The sequence below is a fragment of the Urtica dioica genome, chromosome 4 (assembly GCF_054948205.1).
Source record: "Urtica dioica subsp. dioica isolate 48M chromosome 4, U.dioica_male_clone48M_v1_H2, whole genome shotgun sequence".
Lineage (NCBI taxonomy): Eukaryota > Viridiplantae > Streptophyta > Magnoliopsida > Rosales > Urticaceae > Urtica > Urtica dioica.
Window position 1 is genome coordinate 42,569,668 of NC_142759.1, and position 17,375 is coordinate 42,587,042.

A 17,375-nucleotide genomic window follows, 5' to 3' on the forward strand; every position below is an offset into this window, starting at 1 on the left:
GTGAACGACCCCGAGGCCGCGCTCCGAGAGGACACGGCCCGGCGGCTCGCGTAGCTTCTAGACCGTCCCGGCGTCGACGGCTCGCTCATCGCCAATCTCCTCTGCTACGACGTCGAGGATACGTCCGCCCGAGATGACTCCGACCCCGACTATGTGGGGGAGTCAAGGACCAATGAGGCAACACCAAGCCTCGCCCCGTCGCGGTCCGAGACGGCGAGCGGCGACTTGGTCGGACCGCCACGGCAGTAGGCACGCTCATCTTCCCGGGGACTCGCCCCTTCGGTTCCAAGAGGCGGCCGGACACGGCCCCTCGCCGAGGATAGAGCGACTCTGGTGGACGATGGGGCCGATAGCCGAAGCGCCTGCCGGACGGTCCGACCAAGGGCGACCTCGCCCCGCCACGCGCCGAGTGCGCACAGAAACTCCCGAGGGGAGGATCTCCGCCAAAGGCTCAATTCTCGGAGGGACGCTCTCCCCGCCGTGACCCTCGGCCGACCTCAGGCCAACGCCGAAGACCAAGCGTCCAACGAGCGCCAACAGGAGACTCACGCGATCCCGGCGGCCAGCCCAACTAACGGGCTTGACATGGTCACGATGATTCAGAGCCTCCAAAACCAAATCATCGAGATGAGGGAATCAGGGAGGCAAAGGCCTTACGGAGGGATCGAGGAGTCATACTCTCCCTTCGCCGCTCAAATCCTCGCGCAGCCTTGCGTGGAGAACTTCAAACTACCGTCCATCCCTCCCCACGACGGACGGACGGACCCAAATTTCCACATCCAACACTACGAGACGTGGATGACCATGCAAGGACAGACGGACGTCACCCTCTATCAAGCCTTCAGCCTAACCCTTACGGGGTCGGGCTTTGAGTGGTTCCGAAGTCTGAGACCGGGAAGTATCTCATCCTTCCAGGCCTTGCGGGAGGCTTTCCTTGCGCGATTCGCCACTCTTGTGGCACAAAAGAAATCAAAGACCCATCTTTTCTCCATCCGGCAGGGGAGAGACGAGACGTTGAGACAATAACTCGCTCGCTTCACCGAGGAATCTCACAAGGTCGAAGGGTTCGACGACAAGGACGCCAACACAGCAAACACCGAGGGAGTGCGCACGAGCGACTTCCTCAAGTCTATTGTCGGAAAAGTCCCGCGGGACATGGCGGAGCTAATGTCTAGGGCCCGCACGTATATGGGAATCGAGGACTATCTCGATGGCCGAGACGGCCGGAAGTCAGGGGGACAGAGTAGTCGCCGCCGCGACGACCAGGATGGAGATCGTCCCGACTCTCGAAAGAGGAGGAACAAGGGAGGCCAGGCCCCTAACGGTCGCTCCCTCCCCGGGCCGAGACCACCGCATGTCGATAGCTTCCGAAAGTTCTCGACATTCACCCCCCTGAATACCCCGCAAGAGCGGATCCTGGCTCTGCACCGTGACAAGCTAGGAAGTCCGACTCCTCTCACGAAGGATCTAGCAAAGAGGGATCGAAGCAAGTTCTGTGAATACCAGCAGGATCACGGGCATCTGACGTCCGAATGTTACCAACACAAGCGTCAGATCGAGGCCCTGATTCAAGATGGGAAGTTGAAAGAATATGTCCTGAGAACGATCGGGACGGCCGCGACACACGGAGAGCGCCCGCGGCAAGAAAGGAAGGGTCCGGCGACGGTGACCATCACGGACCAAGTAGCAATTAAGGAACCGGAGAGCTCACAACTTCATGTCGTGGGCTCAATCATGGGTGGCCCCGAGTTTGGAGACTTGGCCTCACAGAGGAAGAAGTACGTGCCTGAAGTTTCCCAAGGGAAAATAGCTCATTACATCAACCATACGTACGAGGCTCCTCCTCCGACCCCATTCGAGTCCATGTTCTTCACTGGCCAAGAAGCGGCGTGAGTCCTCCACCCACACAATGATGCGATAGTCGTCTCAACCCCGGTTGCCAACAACCTCGTCCGGAGAATCCTAATTGACAACGGAAGCTTCGCCGATATAATCTTCAAGTCGGCGCTGGACAGGATGAAGCTATCCAGGATGAGACCGACCCCGATCTCGACTCCACTCTTCGGCTTCTCCTGTTGTCAATGGTGCCCACAAGAAGAGTAGTTGTGTCTATTTATGTACATTTGATGTCATATAGTCTTACGAAGACTCTTGCTTGTAATTGCTTATTCATTAATAAAGTTGAAACGTTCATTCATTCTTTCTTTGTTTGAAGCTTTATGATAAAACCTTAGTCTTTTAGTCCATAAACAAACTTAACAACTTACAAAGAGACAAATGTAAATTTGCATGAACAAACTCTTCGTAGTTTGCTTAAAACGATATATTCGCAATCTAAGGGTCGAAGGACTATTGACCTCAGTATGACTGTTAGAAGTATCTATGATGTCTGGTTATGAGGCATTGAGAGTTGGAGACTCTATAGTTATTCTAGGTATCTTCCGAAGGTACTAAATTGACCAGTGCACTTCTAGAGACAAGATAAGAACAAACCATTTAACCCCTTATGTCTCGAAGTCACTACGTATGAATTGCATCGTGCTTACCTTAATCCTGAAATGAGACATGCCATTTCACACCTTACGTATTATCATTTCAGAAAGTCGGAGTTCGGACTCACTATGTGATTCCGAACAAGGCCTATTGGTGAAATACTAAGTTGTGAGAATGTCATGAGTAACTTTGTGAAGTTCTCATAGATATGGAATTCATGTACAAGATTGCTGAAATGCAATGTATATCACCTCATGCTTTGTTCCATGGAATGTGAATAAATGAATTGACCAGTGTCCAAATTGAGTCTTCACTCTTATGGATGAAACAATGTGACTTGTTAGCTCCTCATCAATACATTGTTTCTAACTTATTCACAAGCGACAAAGGAGTTGAGGAAATAACAGCTAGAAGGGTAAAATGGTAATTTCGTAAATCTCCGAAGCCTCGCTCACTGTCTTGAAGGGCAACCTCGTGATAACGAGAGCCAGCCCCAAGACCCGGTGAACGACCCCGAGGCCGCGCTCCGAGAGGACACGGCCCGGCGGCTCGCGTAGCTTCTAGACCGTCCCGGCGTCGACGGCTCGCTCATCGCCAATCTCCTCTGCTACGACGTCGAGGATACGTCCGCCCGAGATGACTCCGACCCCGACTATGTGGGGGAGTCAAGGACCAATGAGGCAACACCAAGCCTCGCCCCGTCGCGGTCCGAGACGGCGAGCGGCGACTTGGTCGGACCGCCACGGCAGTAGGCACGCTCATCTTCCCGGGGACTCGCCCCTTCGGTTCCAAGAGGCGGCCGGACACGGCCCCTCGCCGAGGATAGAGCGACTCTGGTGGACGATGGGGCCGATAGCCGAAGCGCCTGCCGGACGGTCCGACCAAGGGCGACCTCGCCCCGCCACGCGCCGAGTGCGCACAGAAACTCCCGAGGGGAGGATCTCCGCCAAAGGCTCAATTCTCGGAGGGACGCTCTCCCCGCCGTGACCCTCGGCCGACCTCAGGCCAACGCCGAAGACCAAGCGTCCAACGAGCGCCAACAGGAGACTCACGCGATCCCGGCGGCCAGCCCAACTAACGGGCTTGACATGGTCACGATGATTCAGAGCCTCCAAAACCAAATCATCGAGATGAGGGAATCAGGGAGGCAAAGGCCTTACGGAGGGATCGAGGAGTCATACTCTCCCTTCGCCGCTCAAATCCTCGCGCAGCCTTGCGTGGAGAACTTCAAACTACCGTCCATCCCTCCCCACGACGGACGGACGGACCCAAATTTCCACATCCAACACTACGAGACGTGGATGACCATGCAAGGACAGACGGACGTCACCCTCTATCAAGCCTTCAGCCTAACCCTTACGGGGTCGGGCTTTGAGTGGTTCCGAAGTCTGAGACCGGGAAGTATCTCGTCCTTCCAGGCCTTGCGGGAGGCTTTCCTTGCGCGATTCGCCACTCTTGTGGCACAAAAGAAATCAAAGACCCATCTTTTCTCCATCCGGCAGGGGAGAGACGAGACGTTGAGACAATAACTCGCTCGCTTCACCGAGGAATCTCACAAGGTCGAAGGGTTCGACGACAAGGACGCCAACACAGCAAACACCGAGGGAGTGCGCACGAGCGACTTCCTCAAGTCTATTGTCGGAAAAGTCCCGCGGGACATGGCGGAGCTAATGTCTAGGGCCCGCACGTATATGGGAATCGAGGACTATCTCGATGGCCGAGACGGCCGGAAGTCAGGGGGACAGAGTAGTCGCCGCCGCGACGACCAGGATGGAGATCGTCCCGACTCTCGAAAGAGGAGGAACAAGGGAGGCCAGGCCCCTAACGGTCGCTCCCTCCCCGGGCCGAGACCACCGCATGTCGATAGCTTCCGAAAGTTCTCGACATTCACCCCCCTGAATACCCCGCAAGAGCGGATCCTGGCTCTGCACCGTGACAAGCTAGGAAGTCCGACTCCTCTCACGAAGGATCTAGCAAAGACGGATCGAAGCAAGTTCTGTGAATACCAGCAGGATCACGGGCATCTGACGTCCGAATGTTACCAACACAAGCGTCAGATCGAGGCCCTGATTCAAGATGGGAAGTTGAAAGAATATGTCCTGAGAACGATCGGGACGGCCGCGACACACGGAGAGCGCCCGCGGCAAGAAAGGAAGGGTCCGGCGACGGTGACCATCACGGACCAAGTAGCAATTGAGGAACCGGAGAGCTCACAACTGCATGTCGTGGGCTCAATCATGGGTGGCCCCGAGTTTGGAGACTTGGCCTCACAGAGGAAGAAGTACGTGCCTGAAGTTTCCCAAGGGAAAATAGCGCATTACATCAACCATACGTACGAGGCTCCTCCTCCGACCCCATTCGAGTCCATGTTCTTCACTGGCCAAGAAGCGGCGTGAGTCCTCCACCCACACAATGATGCGATAGTCGTCTCAACCCCGGTTGCCAACAACCTCGTCCGGAGAATCCTAATTGACAATGGAAGCTTCGCCGATATAATCTTCAAGTCGGCGCTGGACAGGATGAAGCTATCCAGGATGAGACCGACCCCGATCTCGACTCCACTCTTCGGCTTCTCCTGTTGTCAATGGTGCCCACAAGAAGAGTAGTTGTGTCTATTTATGTACATTTGATGTCATATAGTCTTACGAAGACTCTTGCTTGTAATTGCTTATTCATTAATAAAGTTGAAACGTTCATTCATTCTTTCTTTGTATGAAGCTTTATGATAAAACCTTAGTCTTTTAGTCCATAAACAAACTTAACAACTTACAAAGAGACAAATGTAAATTTGCATGAACAAACTCTTCGTAGTTTGCTTAAAACGATATATTCGCAATCTAAGGGTCAAAGGACTATTGACCTCAGTATGATTGTTAGAAGAATCTATGATGTCTGGTTATGAGGCATTGAGAGTTGGAGACTCTATAGTTCTTCTAGGTATCTTCCGAAGGTACTGAATTGACCAGTGCACTTCTAGAGACAAGATAAGAACAAACCATTTAACCTCTTATGTCTCGAAGTCACTATGTATGAATTGCATCATGCTTACCTTAATCCTAAAATGAGACATGCCATTTCACACCTTAGTATTCTCATTTGAGAAAGTCAGAGTTCGGACTCACTATGTGATTCCGAACAGGGCCTATTGGTGGAGTACTAAGTTGTGAGTATGTCATGAGTAACTTTGTGAAGTTCTCATAGATATGGAATTCATGTACAAGATTGCTGAAATGCAATGTATGTCACCTCATGCTTTGTTCCTTGGAGTGTGAATAAATGAACTGGCCAGTGTCCAAATTGAGTCCTGACTCTTTTGGATGAAACAATGTGACTTGTTAGCTCCTCGTCAATACATTGTTTCTAACTTATTCACAAGCGACAAAGGAGTTGAGGAAATAACAGCTAGAAGGGTAAAATGGTAATTTAGTAAATCCCGACTAGCTGATGACATTCATGAAGGGTAAACATAGATAATATTCAGTGGATCCGCTCATCATAATTAGGTCGAATTCTTGAGTAGAAAATAAATTCATTTGAACCGAGAGATTTTCAGTGTCAACTCTTTAGTGGAGTCAGTTGGCATTAAGCTAAACTTGGAAAAGGTTTGTGAACTTTTGAGTCCAAGTGTTTAGCTCAAGGTTTGTTCATTTGGGTCCATGAGGTCACTGTCACGAATCACATCGATAGGAATAGTTAAACTGGAAGCTAAGTCAAAACGAGAACGAAAATTGTCAAAAGGGTATTCTTGTCTTTTGAGACATAGGATGAAATGGATGTCAATAAATTTTGACAAGTTCATTTGATGACTTAATGTCACTCGGCCATAATATGATTAATTTCATTTCATAAGAACTTTATTGAAAATTCTTAATGGGCCTTTCTCATGTTGTCATGAACAAATGAAGAAGCTTCTAGAAGCTCCTTCTAGATGAGAAATTGGCGCCTACTACCCAAGAGAAATAGGAGAGATTTTTTGTGCATAAATGTATCAAGATACTTGCCAAAAGAAAAAGAAGAAACAAATTTCCTCTAGAAGGAACGCATAACTTCGGCCAAGAGAGAGTCAAAGCAAGGCTTGGAACAAAATAGGAAACAAATCCAAGGCTTATTGAAGCCTATGTTGGCCGAGCATCTCAAGTGGGAAAAGAGGTAATTGGCTCATGAATATGTGATATTCTATAGAAGAAGAAACTACCTTATTGAAGGTGAGACCTCTCCTATAAATAGGAGCCTCATTTCCTCACATTTCATTCATCCAAGTTTAAGAGATTTGAGAGACTCTCTCTCTAGAACTTGTGGCCGAAAATCCTCTCTCTCTCTCCAGTTTATTTTCGATTTTTCTTTTCTTGGCACCTAGGTCATCACTCGACCTAGTGTTTAGCTCTGCGACTTCAAGACTTGTTCTTAAGTCGTAGCGTTTAAAAGTGCCCACTCACTAATTCCTTTATTTCGAGTGATTTAGTGATAGAAACTATCGTGGTTGCTCGAGGTGCCGAGGAAAGAAAGACAGACGTGCTGCGAGTGGAGACGAGCGTTGCAAACTTTCCAAAAGCTTCTTCAAGGTTCAAGCTTCAAGAAAGGTTAGTAAACTCTTAGCTCATATTGATTTTTAATTACATGTACTTGCTTCTTTGTCTAGGTTAGTAAAACCTGTTTTTACTTGAAAAGAAATTTTTTTAAAATTCTGCCGCTTCCCGAAGCATTTAATCTTTTTCTTAAACCCTAGATCAATTCCAATAAATGGTATCAGAGCTATGGTCAAAGATTAGCATGTACATGTTTTTAAAATTATGAGCTTGAAAATCGTTTTCGAAAGTTTACTAATTTTGTGACAAGTTAGAATTGTTATCTTAGATTTTTTTTAATTTATTGCTCATGCCTTTAAATTAAAAACCATGTTGATTTTCTATGAGTTTGGGATGTTTTTAAAACACATTAGAATCAGTTCTAAAATTTTTTTATTTTTTATATTGAAAAACGTGTTTTAAAGGTTTGAGAAATTTCGGTAAATTTTGTGACTTGTTACCTTGTCTTTCTAGTTTCTTTTATTTACCGTATTCGTTTTATGCTTGTTGTTATTTCTTTTATATCATGTTATTACCTTGCTAATAAAACACAAATAAAAGCTTTAACCACCTTCATAAAACGTTCCGTTACACTCGATTCTTTTTCGCACCTAAAAAGGACCAAGTTTTAATTATTTCTTTGTCTTCGAGCTGGAGTAAACCCGCATTAAAAGTGGCATAACTCTCTGCTCAGAAATCTAAATTTAATGATTCTTGAATCAAATTAAAGCTCTGTCTGTCCTCTGTCCAATGCCATCGGTTTCGGCTCAAAAGGACATCGGAACCACCAGATATGGCGATTATACTCCGAAGTGCGCGGCTGTTCCGAAACTCCAGTTTTTTAGAAATACGGATTTTCAAACCCCACTACCATGAGTTATAGAACTCTAATGAGAAAATTTTCTTGAGCAAAAATGTTTTTCATATGATTATAAACATGATGTGTAAGATTAAAAGTTTTGATTTTTGAAAGATTAATTGAAATTGAGTTTTTACAAAACTAGTTTGAATTTTTGAAAAACCGTTTTCACTTTCAAACTTGAAAATATTTTGTCACCCAAATCAAATAAGTTTTCAAAATGTTTTCAAAACTATATCTATATCACATATGTTCAAAATCTATATGCTCTTGAAAATTTGAGTGGGAGGTCTCTTTGTAGACAAGCCGAAAAATAAAAAGATGTGTAATCTCAAACTTTCAAGTGTTCGAGTGAGTTGAAGTTCACACTTCCCTCACACACTTTCCCTAAATAGAAAATAGGAAAAGATCGAGTATGTCCCTTGTGCCTTTATGCACTAATACTGCTCTGAACATGTCGATCTAGGATTCTCTTCTAGTTGTCCGCTCTGTCGCTCTCTAACTAGGAAATTTGTTTCCGAACTTATAAGAGTCGATGAACCAACTCCAAAAACTAAGTGGGAGGGTTATACTTGTTGTTTGTAACCCACGATCCCCAACACTAATGAAAGAAGCAATTAACGTGGGACTAAGAGCCGCTCTTGCGACCCTCACTTAAATGGGAGTACTCCAAGGCGTTATTGCTTCGATCATTGCTCAATGAGCTACGTCCGAGAGTGAGACGATGATGGCAAGGCCTCCCCTTGGGGGATTGTTTTTCAAAGTTGACCTTTTGGACTAAGTGGTTGGTTGCACACTTAGGCTCAATCCCTAGTAATCCTCCCTTGAGGCTCTGCGAAAGGATGTGAGTGATCAAACCAATTTAAAAGGTGGCTAGTCAAAATAGATGTACTGACATCTTGGCTTAGCATTAATGATGTGTCATTTACTTATAAAAGGAGATTTTTTGCGGCCTTCTCTTGAGGGAGTAAATTATCGTTTGGTTTATAACACCTTTGGATTTTATAAAAGTCTTAATAAAACTTAAATCCTAAACCAAAGACTAATCATAAACTTGTTTCAACTTATATAGGCAATATGTCTCTCAACCATCTCTCTATCTTTCTTTCCTCGATCAAACTCGAAAACGAAAACTACGTAGATTCGAAACGTAACCTCGACATAATACCTACCGTTAACAAGAACAAATGGGTACTCACCACCCCGTGTCCTCCTCTGACGAATGATGATTCAACTCAAGAGGACAATGACGCCTTAGCGGCCTGGCTTCGATCCGATGAGATTGTGAGGTGCTATATCTTGGCATCTATGAACAATATGCTGAAAGAGCAACATCGTGACTTCGAGACTGCCGCTGACATGCTCTACAATCTCCTTGAGATGTTTGGAGGGCAAAGGCGTCAAACAAGGCTACAAGCAGTCCGACAGTTTATGAACTGTCATATGCAGGCTAGGACTCCTGTTGGAGACTTCATGATACTGATCATTAGTTTTCTGAATAAAATGGAAATCCTAGGATCTGAGATTGATGGGAAGAATATCATAGATATGATCTTAGAAACTCTCCCCGCATCTCTTGATACCTCCAAGATGAACTACTTCATAAACAAGCTAGAGTACATTGTTACCAAGCTTATGAAGGGACTTCACACTGTTGTAGGTCTCACTAAGAGAAAGAGGAATCAAGGAGAGCCACATGCTACTGAGCAAAAAGCCTCCGCCTCTGGAACTAACAAAAGACCTTACAAAGCCGATAAAAAGAACTGTCCTGCCTATCTCAAAGCAAAGGAACATAGTATTGTACTAGTTACCGAAGCATGCTTAGTAGCTGATAATGTATCAACGTGGATTCTTGACTCCGCTGCTACTAAACATATTTGTTGTTCCTTGAATGGTTTCAAGAAAACCAAAAGCTTAGAGGAAGGCGAGTTCTGTTTCAAATGGGGTGATGGGAGCCTGGTGTCCGCGAAGGCTGTGGGATCCGTGACGCTGTCTTTTGAAGACCGCACTTTAAACTTGAATAATGTTTATTTTGTTCCTACCTTTGGGAAGAACTTAATATCCGTTGCTCGTCTTCTCGAGCAAGATTATTGTTTAAAGTTCATTAAGAATGGAATTCGTATTTTCGTTTCCTGATAATTCTTTTGTCACTGATGCATGTATGAAAAATGCTCTTTTCTACATCTATCCCACTCAACCTTCTCTTTTAGACACCGAAATAGATAACGATCTAATTAGGGAGCCAAAGAGGATCAAACTTTCTGAATCCTCCGATCTAACAAAATCAACATACCTCTGGTACTTGAGACTTGGTCATATCAGTCTAGAAAGGATTAAGAGACTTGTGAGGGATGGTCCACTCCAAGCCTCTGCAATAGGTTCACTACCTACTTGTGAATCCTGCATAGAAGGAAAAATGACTAAGCGGCCTTTCTCGGATAAGGGTCGAAGAGCCACTGAGTTGCTGGAACTAGTACATTCTGATGTATGTTGTCCGCTCAACCAACAGGCACGTGGAGGATACGAATACTTTGTTACCTTCACCGATGATTACTCGCGATATGGGTTTGTCTATTTTCTTAAACACAAATCCGAGACCTTTAACGTATTTAAGGTCTTTAGGGCTTTAGTGGAAAAGCAAACTGGCAAAGTGATCAAAACCCTTCGATCTGATCGAGGTGGTGAGTATATGTCTGGAGAGTTCGATGACTTTCTTAAAGAAGAAGGTATCACTTCTCAGCTTACCGCACCTGGCACACCTCAACAAAATGGAGTGTCAGAGAGAAGAAACCGAACTCTTATGGAGATGGTTAGATCAATGATGAGTTACTCATCACTCCCACTTTCCTTTTGGGGATATGCCCTTGAAACAGCCGCCTATATTCTTAACCAAGTTTCGTCCAAAACGGTTCCTTGTACTCCTTATGAACGATGGACTGGCCGTAAAGTGAATCTTGGCCGCATCCGAATTTGGGGCTGCCCTGCACACGTGCTGAGGCAAAAGACTAGCAAGTTGGCTAGTAGGTCAGAATTGTGCCTGTTTGTGGGATATCCAAAGGAAACCAAAGGTTTTACTTTCTATAGTCCCGAGGACGATAATGTTGTCAATGGTGCCCAGAAGAAGAGTTGTAGTCTTTATTTTGTGCATTTGATGTAATAAAGTCTCATGAAGACTCTTGCTTGTAATTGCCTATCTATTCATTAATAAAGTTGAAACGTTCATTCATTCTTTCTTTGTTTGAAGCTTTATGATAAAACCTTAGTCTTTTAGTCCATAAACAAACTTAACAACTTACGAAGAGACAAATGTAGATTTACATGAACAAACTCTTCGTAGTTTGCTTAAAACGATATATTCGCAATCTTAGGGTCAAAGGACTATTGACCTCAGTACGATTGTTAGAAGAATCTATGATGTCTGGTTATGAGGCATTGAGAGTTGGAGACTCTATAGTTCTTCTAGGTATCTTCCGAAGGTACTGAATTGACCAGTGCACTTCTAGAGACAATATAAGATCAAACCATTTAACCTCTTGTGTCTCGAAGTCACTATGTATGAATTGCATCATGCTTACCTTAATCCTGAAATGAGACATGCCATTTCACACCTTAGTATTCTCATTTGAGAAAGTCAAAGTTCGAACTCCCTATGTGATTCCGAACAGGGCCTATTGGTGAAGTACTAAGTTGTGAGAATGTCATGAGTAACTTTGTGAAGTTCTCATAGATATGGAATTCATGTACAAGATTGCTGAAATGCAATATATGTCACCTCATGCTTTGTTCCTTGGAGTGTGAATAAGTGAACTGGCCAGTGTCCAAATTGAGTCCTGATTCTTTTGGATGAAACAATGTGACTTGTTAGCTCCTCGTCAATACATTGTTTCTAACTTATTCACAAGCGACAAAGGAGTTGAGGAAATAACAGCTAGAAGGGTAAAATGGTAATTTAGTAAATCCCGACTAGCTGATGACATTCATGAAGGGTAAACATAGATAATATTCAGTGGATCCGCTCATCATAATTAGGTCGAATTCTTGAGTAGAAAATAAATTCATTTGAACCGAGAGATTTTCAGTGTCAGCTCTTTAGTGGAGTCAGTTGGCATTAAGCTAAACTTGGAAAAGGTTTGTGAACTTTTGAGTCCAAGTGTTTAGCTCAAGCTTTGTTCATTTGGGTCCATGAGGTCACTGTCACGAATCACATCGATAGGAATAGTTAAACTGGAAGCTAAGTCAAAACGAGAACGAAAATAGTCAAAAGGGTATTTTTGTCTTTTGAGACAAAGGATGAAATGAATGTCAATAAATTTTTTGACAAGTTCATTTGATGACTTAATGTCACTCGGCCATGACTTGATTATTGGGCCTTGTGAATTAATTTCATTTCATAAGAATTTTATTGAAAGCTCTTAATGGGCTTTTCTCATGTTGTCATGAACAAATGAAGAAGCTTCTAGAAGCTCCTTCTAGATGAGAGATGGGCGCCCAAAATACCCAAGAGAAAGAGAATATTTTGTGCATAAATGTATCAAGATACTTGCCAAAAGAAAAAGAGGAAACAAATTTCCTCTATGAGGAAACAAGGAGAATCGGCCAAGGCAACCAAGAAGGGAAACAAAAGAGGAAACTAATCCCTTGTGGATTGTATGAGGTGGGCGCCTATATTGATAGGAATGGGTAATAAAAGATTGCTCATAAAGGCTTGGAAATAAGAGGAAACTACTTCTTTCCAAGGCCAACCCCTATCCTATAAATAGGACCCTCATTCCCTTCATTTTATTCATTCCACATAAGTTAGAGATTGAGAGCTTCTCTCTCTAGAACTTGTGGTTGCCGCCCCTCTTCTCTCTCTCTCTAAGTTTATTTTCGATTTTTCTTGTTTTGGCACCTAGGTCCTCACTCGACCTAGTGTTTAGCGCTGCGACTTCAAGACTCGTTCTTAAGTCGTAGTGTTTAAGAGTGCCCACTCACTAATTCCTTTATTTCGAGTGATTTAGTGATAGAAACTTTCGTGGTTGCTCGAGGTGCCGAGGAAAGAAAGAGAGACGTGCTGCGAGGGGAGATGAGCGTTGCAAACTTTCCAAAAGCTTCTTCAAAGTTCAAGCTTCAAGAAAGGTTAGTAAACTTCTATGCTCATTTTGGCGATTTTACTCCGAGGTGCGCGGCTGTTCCGAAACTCCAGTTTTTTAGAAATCCGGATTTTCAAACCCCACTACCATGAGTTATAGAACTCTAATGAGAAAATTTTCTTGAGAAAAAATGTTTTTCATATGATTATAAACATGATGTGTAAGATTAAAAGTTTTGATTTTTGAAAGATTAATTGAAATTGAGTTTTTACAAAACTAGTTTGAATTTTGAAAAACCGTTTTCACTTTCAAACTTGAAAATATTTTGTCACCCAAATCAAATAAGTTTTCAAAATGTTTTCAAAACTATATCTATATCACATATGTTCAAAATCTATATGCTCTTGAAAATTTGAGTGGGAGGTCTCTTTGTAGACAAGCCGAAAAATAAAAAGATGTGTAATCTCAAACTTTCAAGTGTTCGAGTGAGTTGAAGTTCACACTTCCCTCACGCACTTTCCCGAAATAGAAAATAGGAAAAGATCGAGTATGTACCTTGTGCCTTTATGCACTAATACTACTCTGAACATGTCGATCTAGGATTCTCTTCTAGTTGTCCGCTCTGTCGCTCTCTAACTAGGAAATTTGTTTCCGAACTTATAAGAGTCGATGAACCAACTCCAAAAACTAAGTGGGAGGGTTATACTTGTTGTTTGTAACCCACGATCCCCAACACTAATGAAAGAAGCAATTAACATGGGACTAAGAGCCGCTCTTGCGACCCTCACTTAAATGGGAGTACTCCAAGGCGTTATTGCTTCGATCATTGCTCAATGAGCTACGTCCGAGAGTGAGACGATGATGGCAAGGCCTCCCCTTGGGGGATTGTTTTTCAAAGTTGACCTTTTGGACTAAGTGGTTGGTTGCACACTTAGGCTCAATCCCTAGTAATCCTCCCTTGAGGCTCTGCGAAAGGATATGAGTGATCAAACCAATTTAAAAGGTGGCTAGTCAAAATAGATGTACTGACATCTTGGCTTAGCATTAATGATGTGTCATTTACTTATAAAAGGAGATTTTTTGCGGCCTTCTCTTGAGGGAGTAAATTATCGTTTGGTTTATAACACCTTTGGATTTTATAAAAGTCTTAATAAAACTTAAATCCTAAACCAAAGACTAATCATAAACTTGTTTCAACTTATATAGGCAATATGTCTCTCAACCATCTCTCTATCTTTCTTTCCTCGATCAAACTCGAAAACGAAAACTACGTAGATTCGAAACGTAACCTCGACATAATACCTACCGTTAATAAGAACAAATGGGTACTCACCACCCCGTGTCCTCCTCTGACGAATGATGATTCAACTCAAGAGGACAATGACGCCTTAGCGGCCTGGCTTCGATCCGATGAGATTGTGAGGTGCTATATCTTGGCATCTATGAACAATATAATGAAAGAGCAACATCGTGACTTCGAGACTGCCGCTGACATGCTCTACAATCTCCTTGAGATGTTTGGAGGGCAAAGGCGTCAAACAAGGCTACAAGCAGTCCGACAGTTTATGAACTGTCATATGCAGGCTAGGACTCCTGTTGGAGACTTCATGATACTGATCATTAGTTTTCTGAATAAAATGGAAATCCTAGGTTCTGAGATTGATGGGAAGAATATCATAGATATGATCTTAGAAACTCTTCCCGCATCTCTTGATACCTCCAAGATGAACTACTTCATAAACAAGCTAGAGTACATTGTTACCAAGCTTATGAAGGGACTTCACACTGCTGTAGGTCTCACTAAGAGAAAGAGGAATCAAGGAGAGGCACATGCTACTGAGCAAAAAGCCTCCGCCTCTGGAACTAAGAAAAGACCTTACAAAGCCGATAAAAAGAACTGTCCTGCCTATCTCAAAGCAAAGGAACATAGTATTGTACTAGTTATCGAAGCATGCTTAGTAGCTGATAATGTATCAACGTGGATACTTGACTCCGCTGCTACTAACCATATTTGTTGTTCCTTGAATGGTTTCAAGAAAACCAAAAGCTTAGAGGAAGGCGAGTTCTGTTTCAAATGGGGTGATGGGAGCCTGGTGTCCGCGAAGGCTGTCGGATCCGTGACGCTGTCTTTTGAAGACCGCACTTTAAACTTGAATAATGTTTATTTTGTTCCTACCTTTGGGAAGAACTTAATATCCGTTGCTCGTCTTCTCGAGCAAGATTATTGTTTAAAGTTCATTAAGAATGGAATTCGTATTTTCGTTTCCTGATAATTCTTTTGTCACTGATGCATGTATGAAAAATTCTCTTTTCTACATCTATCCCACTCAACCTTCTCTTTTAGACACCGAAATAGATAACGATCTAATTAGGGAACCAAAGAGGATCAAACTTTCTGAATCCTCCGATCTAACAAAATCAACATACCTCTGGTACTTGAGACTTGGTCATATCAGTCTAGAAAGGATTAAGAGACTTGTGAGGGATGGTCCACTCCAAGCCTTTGCAATAGGTTCACTACCTACTTGTGAATCCTGCATAGAAGGAAAAATGACTAAGCGGCCTTTCTCCGATAAGGGTCGAAGAGCCACTGAGTTGCTGGAACTAGTACATTCTGATGTATGTTGTCCACTCAACCAACAGGCACGTGGAGGATACGAATACTTCGTTACCTTCACCGATGATTACTCACGATATGGGTTTGTCTATTTGCTTAAACACAAATCCGAGACCTTTAACGTATTTAAGGTCTTTAGGGCTTTAGTGGAAAAGCAAACTGGCAAAGTGATCAAAACCCTTTGATCTGATCGAGGTGGTGAGTATATGTCTGGAGAGTTCGATGACTTTCTTAAAGAAGAAGGTATCACTTCTCAGCTTACCGCACCTGGCACACCTCAACAAAACGGAGTGTCAGAGAGAAGAAACCGAACTCTTATGGAGATGGTTAGATCAATGATGAGTTACTCATCACTCCCGCTTTCCTTTTGGGGATATGCCCTTGAAACAGCCGCCTATATTCTGAACCAAGTTTCGTCCAAAACGGTTCCTGGTACTCCTTATGAACGATGGACTGGCCGTAAAGTGAATCTTGGCCGCATCCGAATTTGGGGCTGCCCTGCACACGTGCTGAGGCAAAAGACTAGCAAGTTGGCCAGTAGGTCAGAATTGTGCCTGTTTGTTGGATATCCAAAGGAAACCAAAGGTTTTACTTTCTATAGTCCCGAGGACGATAATGTTGTCAATGGTGCCCACAAGAAGAGTTGTAGTCTTTATTTTGTGCATTTGATGTAATAAAGTCTCATGAAGACTCTTGCTTGTAATTGCCTATCTATTCATTAATAAAGTTGAAACGTTCATTCATTCTTTCTTTGTTTGAAGCTTTATGATAAAACCTTAGTCTTTTAGTCCATAAACAAACTTAACAACTTACGAAGAGACAAATGTAGATTTACATGAACAAACTCTTCATAGTTTGCTTAAAACGATATATTCGCAATCTTAGGGTCAAAGGACTATTGACCTCAGTACGATTGTTAGAAGAATATATGATGTCTGGTTATGAGGCATTGAGAGTTGGAGACTCTATAGTTCTTCTAGGTATCTTCCGAAGGTACTGAATTGACCAGTGCACTTCTAGAGACAATATAAGAACAAACCATTTAACCTCTTGTGTCTCGAAGTCACTATGTATGAATTGCATCATGCTTACCTTAATCCTGAAATGAGACATACCATTTCACACCTTAGTATTCTCATTTGAGAAAGTCAAAGTTCGGACTCCCTATGTGATTCCGAACAGGGCCTATTGGTGAAGTACTAAGTTGTGAGAATGTCATGAGTAACTTTGTGAAGTTCTCATAGATATGGAATTCATGTACAAGATTGTTGAAATGCAATGTATGTCACCTCATGCTTTGTTCCTTGGACTGTGAATAAATGAACTGGCCAGTGTCCAAATTGAGTCCTGATTCTTTTGGATGAAACAATGTTACTTGTTAGCTCCTCGTCAATACATTGTTTCTAACTTATTCACAAGCGACAAAGGAGTTGAGGAAATAACAGCTAGAAGGGTAAAATGGTAATTTAGTAAATCCCGACTAGCTGATGACATTCATGAAGGGTAAACATAGATAATATTCAGTGGATCCGCTCATCATAATTAGGTTGAATTCTTGAGTAGAAAATAAATTCATTTGAACCGAGAGATTTTCAGTGTCAGCTCTTTAGTGGAGTCAGTTGGCATTAAGCTAAACTTGGAAAAGGTTTGTGAACTTTTGAGTCCAAGTGTTTAGCTCAAGCTTTGTTCATTTGGGTCCATGAGGTCACTGTCACGAATCACATCGATAGGAATAGTTAAACTGGAAGCTAAGTCAAAACGAGAACGAA